Here is a 15,535-nt window from a genome sequence, read left to right as displayed (position 1 = left end):
GTGCATCACTGCATACTGGGTCTCTTTTGCAGGGGTTAGAGACAAGATGTCTGCAGGTGTTGTTGACACTGCAACAATTTTTCAAGCTAGTCAGAAACATGCAACAGTAGCCATGTTTGCCATGGAGAAATCTCATACTGCAGTAAACATTTTGGAGGAGTTTAACAGTAAAGTCTTTGAATGGCTGCATCCAAGAAAGCGCACGATTGGTTATGTTTCCACGGATAATGGCAGTAGTATAGTTAGGGCCATGAATGATGGTGGCTATTTCAGATTGCCGTGTTTGGCGCACAGTATTAACATTTATCTTGACAGGTTTTTTGGCTCTATTTTGGAGTGATAAAGACTTTAAGCTTGCTCACATCTAGGATATGTATTCTTAGCTTGTGTTGGATCTTTTAAGCCCTTTCTTCCAGACCTAGAAGAGGATAGCTGCTTTATATGATGATAGATCCCTTACTCTAATCCATCTATTACCTATTGGCTTTGCCTTTCATTATTTTGCCTATAGTAGAGGGTGGATCCTGTGGTCCTGACTTTATATTACACATTGGTATGGTTTATGTAGGTACTCTGACAGAGCTAAGGGTTATTTCATCCTTCTCAGGCCTACAAGGCCCAGAACTAGAGAGACTCCATTTTTGCTTTCTATCCCTGCAGAGCTGAGATGCTTCAAGGGGAAAGGTAATGTTTATAGTTAAGGCTGTTGACTGCTAGGGGAAAACCAGCCAGGACTGGTTCTTATCCGAGGAATGTGTTTGTCTCATGGGCCCAGACGTAACATGCAGATGCGCACTGCGGCTGCGCAAGGGGCCCTGGGGCTGGCACAGGAATGCGGTGGGAGGCAGCCCTCTGTTGGAAATTTCAATGAGAGAAGAGCATTCTATAATAGTGAAGTGCAGAGGCGGAGTCAGTTAGTCGAGTTGAGCTGGAGTGGTAGAAGCAGTTGAGTTGAATTGGAGGAGCGGAGAGTGTTGGTAGAGTTGGAGGAGTGGAGTTGCAGGAGGAGAAGAGACAGAAGATGCTTGGAACAAAGAGAAGACAGACAGACAGTCAGTGAGCTGGAACTGAAGGAAGCAGTCAGAAGCAGTTACTTATCAGGAGGAGTTGTGAATAGCTGGAGTCTGAAGTAATGCCTTTTAGAAGAGACTGAAGTTATATCGTGGATTAATCTGTGGGAGCAGCTGGAGTTAATTGGACATTGGCACAGAGACATTTACACAGTGTGAAAAAGCTAGTGGAGCGAACGGTTATCAGAGCGGCAGAAACCATTAGACTGAAGTTGGAAGGTGGAGAGAGTCCGTGGGGGAGAGGAGTCCAGTGCAAAGTGATCAGCGCAGATGTGTGTCCAAGAGTGCAGGAGAGAATCTAAGACGAGCTAAGGCACAGACGAGAGAGGAGCCCAGATGACAGCTAGAGCAAGACTCCATGCTAATCAGGTGATATCTTTCCTGTTATATTAGTGCCTTTATTCCCTAGGATATTGTATGTCTAATGCCTTTTCTTTCAGCGGTGTGTTAGTCACAGAGACCCCGCAGATAACCTTGTCCTCATACTGTCAGATAACCTTGTCCTCATACTGTATGTCTAATCCTTTTCTTTCAGCGGTGTGTTAAAGTTCCTGTTAGTCACAGAGACCCCGCAGATAACCTTGTCCTTATAGTGTATGTCTAATCCTTTTCTTACAGCGGTGTGTTAAAGTTCCTGTTAGTCATAGAGACCCCGCAGATTTGTGTATGTGTATTTTATTATCATTGTAATAAAGATACCCCAGTTCTTAGTGAACTAGTGTGCATGTGTTGTTCTTATGATAGAGAGCGTTTTTACTCCTGCATACAGTGTGTCCATTATTCTTAAAGCACAGGTAACCTTTCCTTCTAGTCAGGCATTACAGCCAGAACAGATGCTGCCCCTGATCCGGTAAGTCTGAATAATTAGGGAGAGAGAGGAGCCCTTGAGCTAGGGAATTATTGACACTACGTGATTCGGCCATCCCATAATATTATTGTAGTAGCGAACCCTTAGTGAATAGTGAGAGAGACTTCCCAACATAGACAGAGAGCTGAAGGTATTCATAGAAAAGTGGTTGTCATTGGTAAGTGGCGTTAGTGAGAGCACTGATTGTGGTCAGTGTGTAGATCCGCCGGATTGTGGATCATGTTGTAAGTGAGTGAGCACTGGGAAGGAGACCAGTGTGTATACCCACAGGATTGTGGCTTGTGTAAAAAGAACAGTCTTACGGGACTCTAAAGATAGAGAACAGTCTTACGGGACTCTAAAGATAGAGAACAGTCTTACGGGACTCTAAAGATAGATGGGCTTGAGTGAGCACTGAGGGTAGTCAGTGTGTAGATCCGCCGGATTGTGGATCATGTTGTAAGTTAGAGAACACTGGGGAGGACACCAGTGCTTAGGTCCGCCGGATTGTGGACCGGATTGTGAGGAAGAGAGCACTAGGGCTGCAGCCTAGTGTGTAGACACGCCGGATTGCGTGTCGAGTGAGCACTGAGGGTAATCAGTGTGTAATGGTAGATAATCAGAACTGCCCCAGGGTAGATTAGTCTGGACCCATGTGGTCGCGAGACTATGAGGTATGAGTGTGGTGTAGGGCATGGATGTCCTTAGTATTCAGTGAGTATTCCTAGTAATCCCTATAGATTTAGTGGTGTTTCTGATGATATGAGCTTGTATAGTGTGAGTTCCCCATCCTCAGGTAGGTACCCAGGTGCCTGGATAGATGGTCCTGAGGAGGGAGCTGGTTACGTTTTGGCCAGGTTGGTGTTGCTCAGTGAGCTGGTTCTATCTGTTCTGAGAATCTGGTCATTACAACATTGTTGTTCAAGATTTTTGGAAAAAAGAAAACAAAGTCAGCAAGTTACTGACCACCTGCCGAAGAATCTGCACACATTTTAGCCAGCAGCTGAGGATCATTCAAACTGGCCGTAGAGTGCAAGTCAGAGGACTCATCAAGCAGGTGGTAACACGCTGGAACTCAACCTTCTACATGCTTGAGCGTCTGTCTGAGCAGTGCTTGGTAATCAGTGAGTATGTCTTTGCATGGGGTTCTTCTATGAAAGACATGAGGCTAGCGTTGGAGGAATGGGACCTAGTTAAAAGCCTGACGGACATGCTTCATCCTTTTGAGATCTTCACGTGTCAAGTCAGCATGGAGGACTGTACTTTGGGCAAAGTTATCCCAATTTTGCGCATGCTAGAGCACCAACTGAAGGCGGTGTCTTCAACGTTCAAAGATGATACTGACAAGCAAGACGCATATCAGTTGGCGGAGAGTTTATTAACCCGCCTAGTTGACAATGAAAGGCTTAAGAAAATACATACAGAACAAAATTACATTCGTGCCACTATTCTGGATCCACTGTACAAAAAGGCACTGGCCAGCAAAGCATTCATTCCTTTTAATGAAGCAGTTGTTTCAAAGTACAAACATTGGCTAGCTCTGTCAGCCACTTGGTTCGAAAAAGAGCGGCAGGAAATTGAAGGAACCGGCAGAAGTACTACTGAATCAGCAGGCCATCCGGCGTCAAGTTCCACTTCTGTGGCCGAAGGCAGTCCCTTTCCCTCACAGCCGTTACCGACACCAGCAACCGTATCATCCTCACCTGCACCAGGCCCAGCCATAATATTGTCGAAAGCGGATTGGATAACTCATCAAGGGTTTGCTCGTTCCAGTGTTGATGCAAAGGCCTCAGATGGTAAGCAAAGTTCAGCACCCCTGGATGACCTTCAGTGGATGGTGCAGGCCTATCGGGATGACCCAACAGAGGTCTACGTTGATCACAACCCATTGCTATATTGGTATGGGAAAAGGCGTCAATGGCCACTGATCACCAAGCTGGCTCTAAATTATTTGTCTTGCCCACTCGCAAAAGTATCTTCTGAACGTGTTTTCAGTGCTGCTAGTGCCATTGTAACTTCAAAAAGGACCCGCCTCTCGCCTAAAAATGTGGAGAGGTTAACAATGATCAAGATGAATCAGCAATTCATACCACCAGATTACAAAATACACTAATCCACGCAGGAAGAAGAGGACACCGACTTAGGTGACGGAAGTTCTTCTCTGTTAGCTGACCTACTCCCGTCTCAATTCACAGAGCTTGAGGACGAGCTCTACTTCCCTGACACCTAGGCCTGAAACTGACTTCCTTTTTTTTGTCCTGACTCCTTATTCACTTTTACTCCTGTGTGTCTTTCTTTGTTTTGCAACTTTTACCACAACAGAACTCTAATCACAACAAATCCATCAGCAGTACTGTCTTCCTCTTATTTCCTTATTGAAGGTGCCGCTGTCTGCAATCCTGAAGTTCACAAGTTCACAACTCAGTCATGCTCCTCTATCCTCCTCCTCCAGACTCCCCCTATCCATTTCCCTCAAGGCAGATGGCTGGATTACGCAGAATGAAGAAACTGTGGCTTCGTAGATGAGTCCCCTCAAAAGAAGTGAGACTGGAATTACTGACTATATGCTGATTGCTGACAGTTACTTTTGAAATTGACACGAGAGGCTGCCCTGTGGGCCTTAACTTTAAGAACAAGATGCAGCCAAAAAGTGGAACAGGTAATGAATAATGAGATGGCATGCAGTGGACAGCACTTGCTGTCTGGCTCTGATGAAAGCAATTTTTGTTTGTTTGTTATGCATGAAATGAATCATATGTCTTCTGCCATTATTTAATATTTTACAAACTAAATGTAACTCAAGTCTACTCTGTTTTTTTTACCTTGTGTAATTCAAATTGTACTTGTACTGCATGGGCCACTAGGTTGCATTATTTAATATGCTAAATGTCCTTGGACTCACTGTGTGTGTAGACTGCGACTGCATGAACAACATTGAGTTTGCCAATATACCATGATGATGATGAGTCTTGATGATCAAAGTTACATAATATCTTTTTTCTTTACAGTCTCTCACTGGGATTGATGGATCATCATCGTCGGTTTACAGAAGAGCTATGGCCATTTCGTGAGTGGCAAACAGGTAAACCATTCAACAACAACTACAGTAGAACTACATGTCTGTCTAGTCATGGTATGGAGTGGTCGAGCCAGTGTAGTGTTGTTATGCCAGAGTCCAGACAGCAGTTCATATAAAATTGTGGCTATGTGGCTTGCTGCATACAATTAGATATGCTTTGTCTGTCTGTGTCAAAGAGGTATGCTACATCAGGTTGCTTCACTCAGTGGTGCCTGCCTTGACCGTCTGCATGGCCCTGGCCTGCTGTGTGCTAATTACTATCCTTGAAAAGGAGACTCAGAGTACGCACTTTAGAAATGATGCTTGTATGTAATACTTTCGCCACTGAAACTGAAAGTGTTATTTTTGCACTACACACCGTACCTTATATTTTTTTCTCCGTGGTGTTTTTTAATATCACTTCCTGTTTTTCCATCAACAATTACAGGCCGGCTTTTACCCTGTGCGATGGGATAAATGATTAACTCAGGCTTACCATTAGCGTTCCGCAATTCCGCATCTGCCAGGCAGGCAGTTGACAGTGTGTCTGGTCATCACCAAGATTGATCGACGGAGCGTCAGATGGAATGGAGGAGTACCGTGAATAAGAGGAATGGCTGGATGCATGCAACTTCCCAAATTGAACAGGACAACTACAACATACAGTTACAGTATCCTCTTCACTTCTCCTTATCTTTTAAATAATGTTATTGTTGTGAACTTCTATGAGTGTAACTCTGTGCGTTTGTTTGCTCTCTGCTTCAAATTCATCCCTCCAGATATTTGATAAGTTTCTTTGCTATTTTTAAAACTAATTTAATGTACTAATAAGTGTTTATTCTCTCTGAGGGCAGATATGCAAGTGAAAGTGCGTAATTACTGCAGCCCTGTACTGTCAAATTGTTTCTTCATAGTTAGTAAGTTGTAGTAGGTACTACTTTTCAGTAACCTAACCATCCATTTAGCAACTTCATACATGCAGTAGTGCACTTCCTTTATGTCCCTTAAAAGATTTATGGATATCTTCGTATCCAAAGATTTGTTTTTCTTCATTTGTTATTTGTCCATGCTGTGTTTTTTTCCCTCTCTCTACAAAACGTTCCCAAAACCCCCATTCCCATCCATTTTTCAAACCCTAACCCTCTTCCTTCAGGCTGTGTGGTTTCCATTGAGGTGTGTGAATAAATGACAGCAATAATTCCACACGCTTGCTGGGGAGGATAAGGTCAAAGCAACAGAAAATCAATTTAAAGGCAGGTCAGTGAAGGAATCCGAGGATATATTCCTATTCTGCTTGACACACACCCATGAGTATTTGCATTTTGCAAATCATTTCAGAATTTCATGTCTGCCATCGAGTGGATTCATCAACAACAACCTCCTCCTACATGTGACGAAAGTTTACACTGCTGTGTCCTTCAGTACTAGTTCTTGTAGTAGCCATAATCCACGCAACTACTAGCTAGCTAAACTTTTGAATGAATACTTTAGCATTGCTTAGGTTACAATTTAATTTATGGCACTGTTCTTGTGTACTGTACTATCGTACTGTTCTAACGCTCCTCTCAGGCCACTCAATGTCTCATTTCCTTTTTTTCATATGCTGCTACTGCCAGTGTGTACCACTACTACTACCACCACAACAATGCCATTTCATCCGGCCAGGATTCCATTGTCAACCTTAATCGCCATTTGCCATGCAGCCAGTCCTGTGCCTAGCCCTATTCTCAAACACTAATGACAGGTAAGATAAGCATTTTGTGGGAGGAAGAATAATGGAGTAGGAGGAGAGGAGAGACTGACGGTAGTACTAGTAAAGTAGTAGGACAATTGAATTCACTAACTCTATCAGTGGCACTTTTGTAGAAATTTGGGCGATTACTTAGACAATTGGAATCAAGCAGCCAGTTAAGTTTCAGTAAAACAAACTTACAGTTGAGTTAACCCCACCCTGCCTCCCCCACAAAAGATAAAACGTGTATGCTGTTTCAGTAGAAAATAAATAATTATTTTGTCCCTAACAAAAATAAACTATCCCGCAAAACCCAACCCACCCCCTCCGTAACCTCAGCTAATGTCCATGAAATCAAATGACCCAAAAGTCCAAAAACCCCAATGCCCAATTCCCACCCCCCAAAAATCTTTAAAAAAGGGGCAAGGGACAGTCTCTCTCCATCTACTTCCGCTGGCGGTGTCCTGCGGCCAGGTGGTCGCAGAGCTCTAGACGGAGGGCCTGAGCTGGGCTTTCTGCCTCGACAGTTGGTCCACCTGCTGCTCAAGGTAGGCCACTCCCAGGGACAAACGGTGCATCCTTGCCTTGCAGGCACTGTGGGGGTCAGCTGTTGTTGTCGCTACTCGGCGGCGGCTGCCAGACCACGGCGCCGTACCGCTGGAGGATTGCGCTGACCGGATGACCCAGGGGGAGCGCAGGAGGATGCAGCTGTTGTCGATGTCGACTGCGATTCCTCCTCCTCCTGGGCCACCAGCCGCCGATATTCGGTGACAATTGCCTCCAGCTTCCGGAGCCTGGCCTGGATAGCCAACTCCTTCCGGCATAGTTAAGAAGAAGGAGTATCTAGATGAAGAAAAAGAAAAATACTGTAACCAAGTCCAATACTCTTTAAGATTAACACAAAATAATTCAACAGAAAGTTGTGTCACAGTAGCACTAGCAACTTGGAAGCACAGTACATAACATTTGTGTGGCATGTATCTATCGAACCTCTAACTTCGTCGGCCTCTGCTCTAACATTAGTGGGAGTTTCAGGAATTCTACTAGCACTATATGAACTCACTACATTAGACTCAGACAGTACACCAGTCTTCTTCTTCTCTCTTGTTTAGCGAAATTGGTACGTAAACTTGTGGAAGCCGGCATAATGCCAGCGAAGTCAACTTGCACCCGAAAAAAACAGACGCAAGCCATGATGACACAGACTTGCGTTACTGTTACCAGTCCAGTACATGCAGGTGGTAAAGCTCTTACTTTTCTATTACGGGTGGCACTGGCCATACTCTGTTACATGGGCTACTGCTCAATTAATTTAACTTTCACCCTGCCCTGTCCCTGACTACTACAAATGGAAAATGAAGCAGATAATATGATCATCTATCCCTTCACAGAATATTTGCTTATATAAGGGATGACTTTACGTGCTTTGTTTTTATTTGTATTGATTGAGTGAACACCGATAGGCCACACATGAATGACAGAGTTGAAAAAAAATTATTAACAGAGGTAGTGAGTGGTCCCAGTAATCGCCGGAGGAAGGCACCTGTGACTTGACTTGATAATGTGAACTATACAATATAGATACACAATATATGCTGTGCTTGCAAACTACTGTTAGTCAAGAAAGTATTCTGAAAAATTACAACTTCTACTTTCCTCGGCCTTGCTACTCTGGCACGGACGTGCGGTGTTACATGCTCTTCAAAGTAACACTCTTAGTCTTCATCCAGTGACCGTCTACTCTGTCTATTCTACATACAACTATGCTATCTATGAGGAAGATACCATCCAGGCATCCATCCATTCAAAGTAAATGTCAATCATTCTTCTTAATGGACAACCCTTACTTTTCCTCACCAAAAAACACCCTTTTTATTTGCTTTTTGAAAGCCGCCAGCCATGCATCAGTGCTTGACTTGCATTTGAAATTGCACCAAAGGATATATTGCGCACACATACGTTTTCTGTTTCACCCACCCAGGCAGTCCTCTTTTATTACTCCTTCCACCCTTCCTTGCTTCAGCCTTCAACCGGCCATGCATCAGATTCAATTTCACAGCCAACTGTGCCTGCATTCAAAAACACGTATCATTCTTTGCCAGTCATTAATTTAACTTGCTTGTTCTTCCTTACACCCTTCTTTCCCTTTTCGTTCATCCCATCCATCAAGTTCATCTCTGATCTGACTTGGCTTCTCGATAAAACTTTCACAGCTGAGTTGAAGTCAAATTTAGAGTAGGCCATTGGTTACTCGTCAACTCCTGCTCCTAATGCTATTGCTAATGCGAAGTCAAGGGTGACTGTCTTCAGTTCTAAGTTCTACCTGGTTGACAAAAACTTACTTCTAAATGTGTAAGTCTTCTTAACAGTAAAGTGTACTTACTTGTACTGTACAACATATACACCCCTGCAGCGAGCCTACTCTGCAATCTCAATAACGAAGGAGTATAATAGCTTAAGCTTACCACTGCCCGCCACCACCGTGGCATCCCCCACAGCAGCTCCTGCTGGCACCACATTCGCCCCTGGAGTGACCGCCTCCGCGCTGGCCCCGGCACTGGTGGTTGGCTGTGCCGATGTTGTTACGCCTAGAAAATACATGTGAAATTTTTAGATGCCATACACCACTCTCTATTTTGTCTAGGAATGAACAAATATGTTACTAAACAAATTTAATTCTTTGTGACTCTCTAGTCTAAACTAAAAATTCCCCTTTTGGAAGGGTAGGGTGTTTTTTTTTAATGCTTAGCCATGATAAGAAGCTACACTTTTTGGCACAACTGATGAATGCTTGCTTTTTAACACGCACCATTTTTCTCATAACAGACAGAAGCTTCCCTTCTACGAGTATGAACAAGAGGAAGATGTTACTCGGAGTCGACTCATCACCACCAAGACTTTAAGTTCCAACCAGGTGAGGGGTCTCCCACAATTAATGTGTAAAATAAATCAGCCACTGTTCAGTTTCAAAGACTTCACCGTTTAACTTATATGAAGGAATTTGGTTGTAATACATTATATAATGCACAATTGAAATGTAATGTACTGACTACTGAGTACACACAGAGCTAGTTGTTTTACTTTTAATAAAGCTTTAAAACTTACATAAACTCTGTGGTTTTTTGGTCATGATTGAGTGAGCGAAAGGGTTTGCAATTTGAAAGCATGATTCCGTGACTCTGAGAGGCCGGGAGTGGACTCTGACTCCGTAGTCGTATGTTCTGGGATGTATAATCATTGGGGATCATCGCTGCATTCGGGTGCTAAATAAAGACTCTGACACACTAGCTAGTCTGAGTATAAGGAGATTGGGGGTTTAACTTCTGTTATGACTGAGGTATGTGGAAACTGTAAAGTCTAACTGTGCCTATCATCACGAATGCCCTATTTCTTGTCCATAGTTCTGTATGTGCAGAATAGTCCCTGCAACAGTAGTAGTATGTCCTCATATCAAATCAAAATGTAAACTAGTATCTTATTCTTGGTGGCCACTGGCATTTTATTGTTGGGAATTGTCAAAGCATACACATTAAGAAGACTTCAATAGACATTATGGACAACCCAGAGGACTGCACTCAGTGCCTAGAGCTATTGCTGAATAGGAGTTTTGTTTAACACCTTTTGCCAACTGTGCAAGCTTAGCTAGCTACACAGACAGACTAATATTAATAATCTAGTAGTAGCACAGAGAGTCATAGTAGAGGCAGGATAAGAATTTAGAAACAGTCTACAAGAAGATCAAAGACGATTTAGAAAAAAATAGAATTATGAGGAACGTTTGGAATAAATAGGTGCTGTAAAAGATAAGGAAGTATAATTAATAATATTAACAGGAAAATGTACTGGGGCCAGCAGAGGAGCCCTCGGCAGGACCTATCCTGGCCTTGCTGTTCCTGCTCCACCGGCGCCGCTACCTCCTCCTCTGTCCTCTTACCCCTGGGGGGAGCTGATGTACAACATGAAAGAAAGACACAAACATGGATGATTGTTGTCAGCCAAATCAAATATTTCAAAAAAACAATAACAAATTATTTCGGGGAAATAGACAACAATTGCACTAAATTTATTGCCCTATCTGATGTGGTCTACTAGGATATTAGTATTGCTGGATTCGCGGACCGTCTACTTGGAAAGTTATGTAACTCACTAAACCAACTACGAAAAGGTTCTACTAGGACTGGCAGGCAGCACTCCGACACAGTCTGTCATGATTGCAGACCACTAAAAAGTTTCTTACTAAATCGTAAATAACCAGTCATAATATACTCAACCTATCACCACTATCTCTTCTTAGTGGCAGGAGTACAAAGGAAGGACTGGACTTGAGTCTCTAGTGTCTAGCATTACGCAGTTCTTTAAAGTACACTCATACATAATCACTCAGGCCAAATGAGCACAAAATTGAAAACAAGTAAGCATAGTAGCACCGCCAGTGAGCAGGCGAGCACCTGCAATCACAGAAGCTTTTGAAACATAATTGACCTGCAATGTAATCAGCAGCATTCTTGCTCTTCGGAAAAAACAAATATTTGCAATATCATAATACGGAGCAGGAGAAAACAAAGTAGTGATTAAATACCTACTGCTACTCACCAAGCCCAGGGATCTCCACGCCAAGCAGGTCCAGCAGGTCCTGTTCCCGGTCCAGGATGTCGGACCACCGGTGCGTCGCCTGGTTGTAGGTGCACCGGATCCCAGACTCCCGATACATGGCCCGGCACACCTTCCCCCATAGCTGGTGATGCTCCCGGAGCCCGTACCCGGCACCGGGCCTGCTGACAGCAGCGACGGTCTTGGGGAGGTGGCGCTGGACGAAGAAAACCAGTGCGGCCACCTCCACCGCTCTAAAGATCTCCTGGGCAATTACATCCTCCTCCCTTAAGCACCCGCAAGGGAGCCGGCTACGGGGTGTGGGACACTTCCCCTTAGACTTGCCGGCTCCCTTTGCCATGGTCCTGGGTGAAAGAAGAAAAGAATAGGGAAAAAAGTAAGTAAAAGAAAAGAGAGAGCTAAACAAAAAAAATAGTTATTAAAGTGACAAGAAGTTGAAAAAAACACAAAATATAGATGTAGAAAAAGAGAGGGATAATGAGTAAAAAAGATCCCCAAAAAAGTTCAAACAAACAAAGGATTGCAAAGATTAAAGCAGGATAGAAAAAGCATGCCCAGAACCATAGCAATGAATGAAAAACAAGATGGCCGCGCCCATTACGACCACGTGGGTAAGTTCGCGCAATATTTTCCCCGCGACCAAGCAAAAACGGACGCAGTCACGTAATTGCGCCATGCACGTAGAAAAATGCCCAACGCGAGCATGCAACTAACGGAAATACGCAACACAAACACTGAAAACAAGATGGCCGCGCCCATGTACGACCTCATGGGTAACTTTGAGGTAGCTGCGCTGAAAAAAAAACAGCGAACACGCAAAAATAAAAAATCTGCAAATTCGCACGGATTTGCGAATTTTGCGGACCGCGAGTACGTATTCGCACAAATTTGCGTACCACGAATTTGCAAATTTTGCCATACTTAACTGGGTCAAGCCAACAACCGCCAAATTCTCTGGAAGTACAGATGTGTCTCTCACATTGCCATACTGCATGTGCAGATTAAAGTCTCCCAGCAGTATGCAGTGGGCATTTCTAAGAGTTAATTGAGCCAGAGCATCACATAGTGAGGATGTAACTCCTCCTTTGTGATCATGGGCCTATAAATTAGTGCCCCAGATACAGATTTATTGGGGGAGAGAGAGAGAGGCTGAAACGTGTAGCCTCCGCTCCCTTCTAGATCAGTTATGGGTAAGGGCACAAGAGTGTAACATTCCTTATAAATAATTGCAAGCCCTCCCCCTCTACCCTTGTCATGATCCTTCCTAAAAAATTAAAAACCTTTGGTCACTGCCATCAGGAGTCTGTGAGCCAGGTTTCTGTGATAAAGAAAGAGACAAGGTACTCATCATAAAGTAGGTCATAGACATTATCTTCATGTTGTGGAAGGGACTGTGAATTGACTAGAGCTGCTACAAAGGTGGAACTCAGCCTTAACTGATTTGCGGTGTTTTGGTACCTAACAATAATGCGGGAAACCACATGAGGTGCATTTGATTTTTATAGGGTCTGAGGTATTGAGACTAGGGGGTGTGCAGGAGAGGGTTGGGGCTAGATCCCGAAGTAGAGAGGAGCCGTAAGAGAGACATGAAGTACCTTTAGAAGTGGCACAGGCATACTGGCTGGTGCTGGACGCTTCCGGGACGCTGACAGGAGCGTCTGCATTGGGCCACTATTTAAACACATCAGGGAATTTGGGAAGCTAGGGCATGCACTCACTCAAAATGGCTGCTCTAGCTGTCCCTCTATGAGAAAAAATGGCTGCAGTGCATGATCATCCAGTGTCTGTGAGTTTTTAAAACAGTTTATCAGTGTTGTGGTGTATTGGTGAACCAGTGGGTAAATGAGTGACTGTATGAATGATTTAGTGGGTGTGTGACTGACTGTATAAGGGACTGAATAGGTGTCTCAGTGAATGTATGGGTGAATGACTGGCTGTGTGAATGTTAGTACATGTCTGTCAGTAGGTGTCTACTTGGCTGTATGGGTGTGTTAGGGGGTACATGAGCAGCTGTATGGGGGATTGTTTGGTTGTCTGAGTACCTGTATGGGTGTCTGAGTATCAGTGTGGGTGGGAGAGGGGTGTGCTACTACCTGAATGGATTAATGAGTGGGTGAGTGAGTTACTGTATGGGTAGTGAGTATGTGAGGGGCTGTAAGGGTGAATTAGTGTGTGTATGGCTGTGTGGGTGAGTGAGTGTCTCCGTTAGTGGTATAAGGGTGCATAACTGGGTATGTAAAAGGCAGTGTAGCTGAGTGATGGGTATATGAGTGACTGCATGGGTGAGTGAGTTAATGTGAGAATGGCTGTATGGGTGAGTGTGTGCCTGTGTCAGTGACTGAATAGGTGAGTGAGTAAATGTTAGTATGTGTATGAGTACGTAAGTGTGTGTGTGTGTAACTGAATAGGTGAGTAAGTGAATGTGAGATTGACTATATGTATAAGTATGCATGTGAGTAGCTCTTTTGGTGACTGACCAGTGTGTGAATGGCTGTATGGTTGTGTTAGTGGATATTTCAGTGGGTGTATTAGGGAGTAAGTGGGTGTATGAGTGGCTGTATAGATGTGAGTGGATGTGTGTGTAGACCTATGAATCAGTGAGTGGGTGTGTAAGTACTGGTATGGGCCTGTGAATGGGTTTGTGATGGGTTATGTGAGAGTGAGTGTGTGAACGGTTCTAAGGGGGTATGAGTGGGTATGTCAGTGATTCTGTGGATGATGTCATCAGTGATGTTGTTTGAGATGTCAACAGGGATGTCACTGACACTGTCATGAGTGATGTAACAGCATTGCGGGGGCGCAAGTTATTGTTAGCTCAGCTAACTATAACTGCTGAATTTTACTGGTTTTGTTTCAGTGAAACTTGGGCCTAACTGTAACTTCCCTGTAACCTTTGTATTTTTGTGAATTTCTAAGTTTTTTAAATTCCATTTCCTAACTATGAAGTCCCTGTAACCTTTGGTTATTTCAGCGAATTTTCAAGGTTTTTTAATTGCTAATTCCTAACTATAACGTCCCTGTAACCTTTGATTTTTCCAGTGAATCTCTGTGATTTCTAAATGGTAGTAGTGTTTGCAGAGTGGTGGAGAAAGGAGTGTGGTCTTTGAAGTCCTCTTAGCCATCCCACTGTGTGGGACTTGCTGGAGGTAACATGAGGGGTAGTTGGCCCCCAAAGATCCTATCAATCATATACAGTACAGTCACGGCCAACATGTGTTTCGCTGTAAGCAGACCATTTCTTCAGCACTGCAGAAAAAGGAGGTAATACAAAATGATAACAACATTAATTACAGTCACAGATATATCACACGTGTTCAACAACACTAATGTGTTCTCTGAACTATAGACCTCTATATGACATTTAAACATATCATGAATAATGTGCAAGGCAATTACATATAAAGCTTTTCACATACAGCATCCATTTATGGTTCAATAATGCAGTCCAAAGGCAAGAAAATTTAAAAAGAAAAAAACTACACCAGAGGAATTTTCTGCAAAAATGATATCCTTCAATTCAGCCATCGTATTCACAGTGACTTACAAGACTTTCTTTCCATTCTGACATTAATGCTCACTGGAGTTCTTTACATTGGAGTGTTTATATGTTAAACTAATAGAATTCACCAATGCAAGATAAGAGGGTTACTCTGTAAGCCGACCAGAGTGTGAAAAGTAGCACCAGGTTTATGTCCTACACCTTAGCCACAGCATAGCTACTGCCAATCCAAGAGTGCACAGGCTCCTCACTCTACATTATAGAACTTCGTGACCCTCAAGGTTTCAGTGTTTTAGTCTATTCTATAATGTTTTGGTATTTTCGACAGAGTGAGCGACTTTAATAATGCACAGAAACCATACATCTTTGTTTTTCCACAAAAGATATTTTCCGCAGATTCCCATCCAAGAAAGAATGGAAAGACATAAAAGTGAATACAAATAAGTTAAGAAAGTATATTCATCCGTGGCTTCACAGACATGAAATTGCACATGAGTACTACATTACATTTCTAATGATAAGGGGGTATTAGCAATGTATTAATGTTTTGTGGTATTACCTAACTGAGTCCTTTTTTAAGAAACTCGAGGGTGAGTCAGCCGCCCACTTGATCTGACTCGAAGCACAGTATTTTCCCCCATTTGTATCATAGGACTATCATTTGTACGTCCACTTACTGACCTTGCTTCACTGTTTTTTTCATGTGTCTCCCCATTAT

Source organism: Lissotriton vulgaris, chromosome 6 (genome assembly GCF_964263255.1).
Source record: "Lissotriton vulgaris chromosome 6, aLisVul1.2, whole genome shotgun sequence".
Taxonomy (NCBI): domain Eukaryota; kingdom Metazoa; phylum Chordata; class Amphibia; order Caudata; family Salamandridae; genus Lissotriton; species Lissotriton vulgaris.
The sequence above is the reverse complement of the archived record's forward strand: the minus strand, read 5'-3'. Positions refer to the sequence as shown.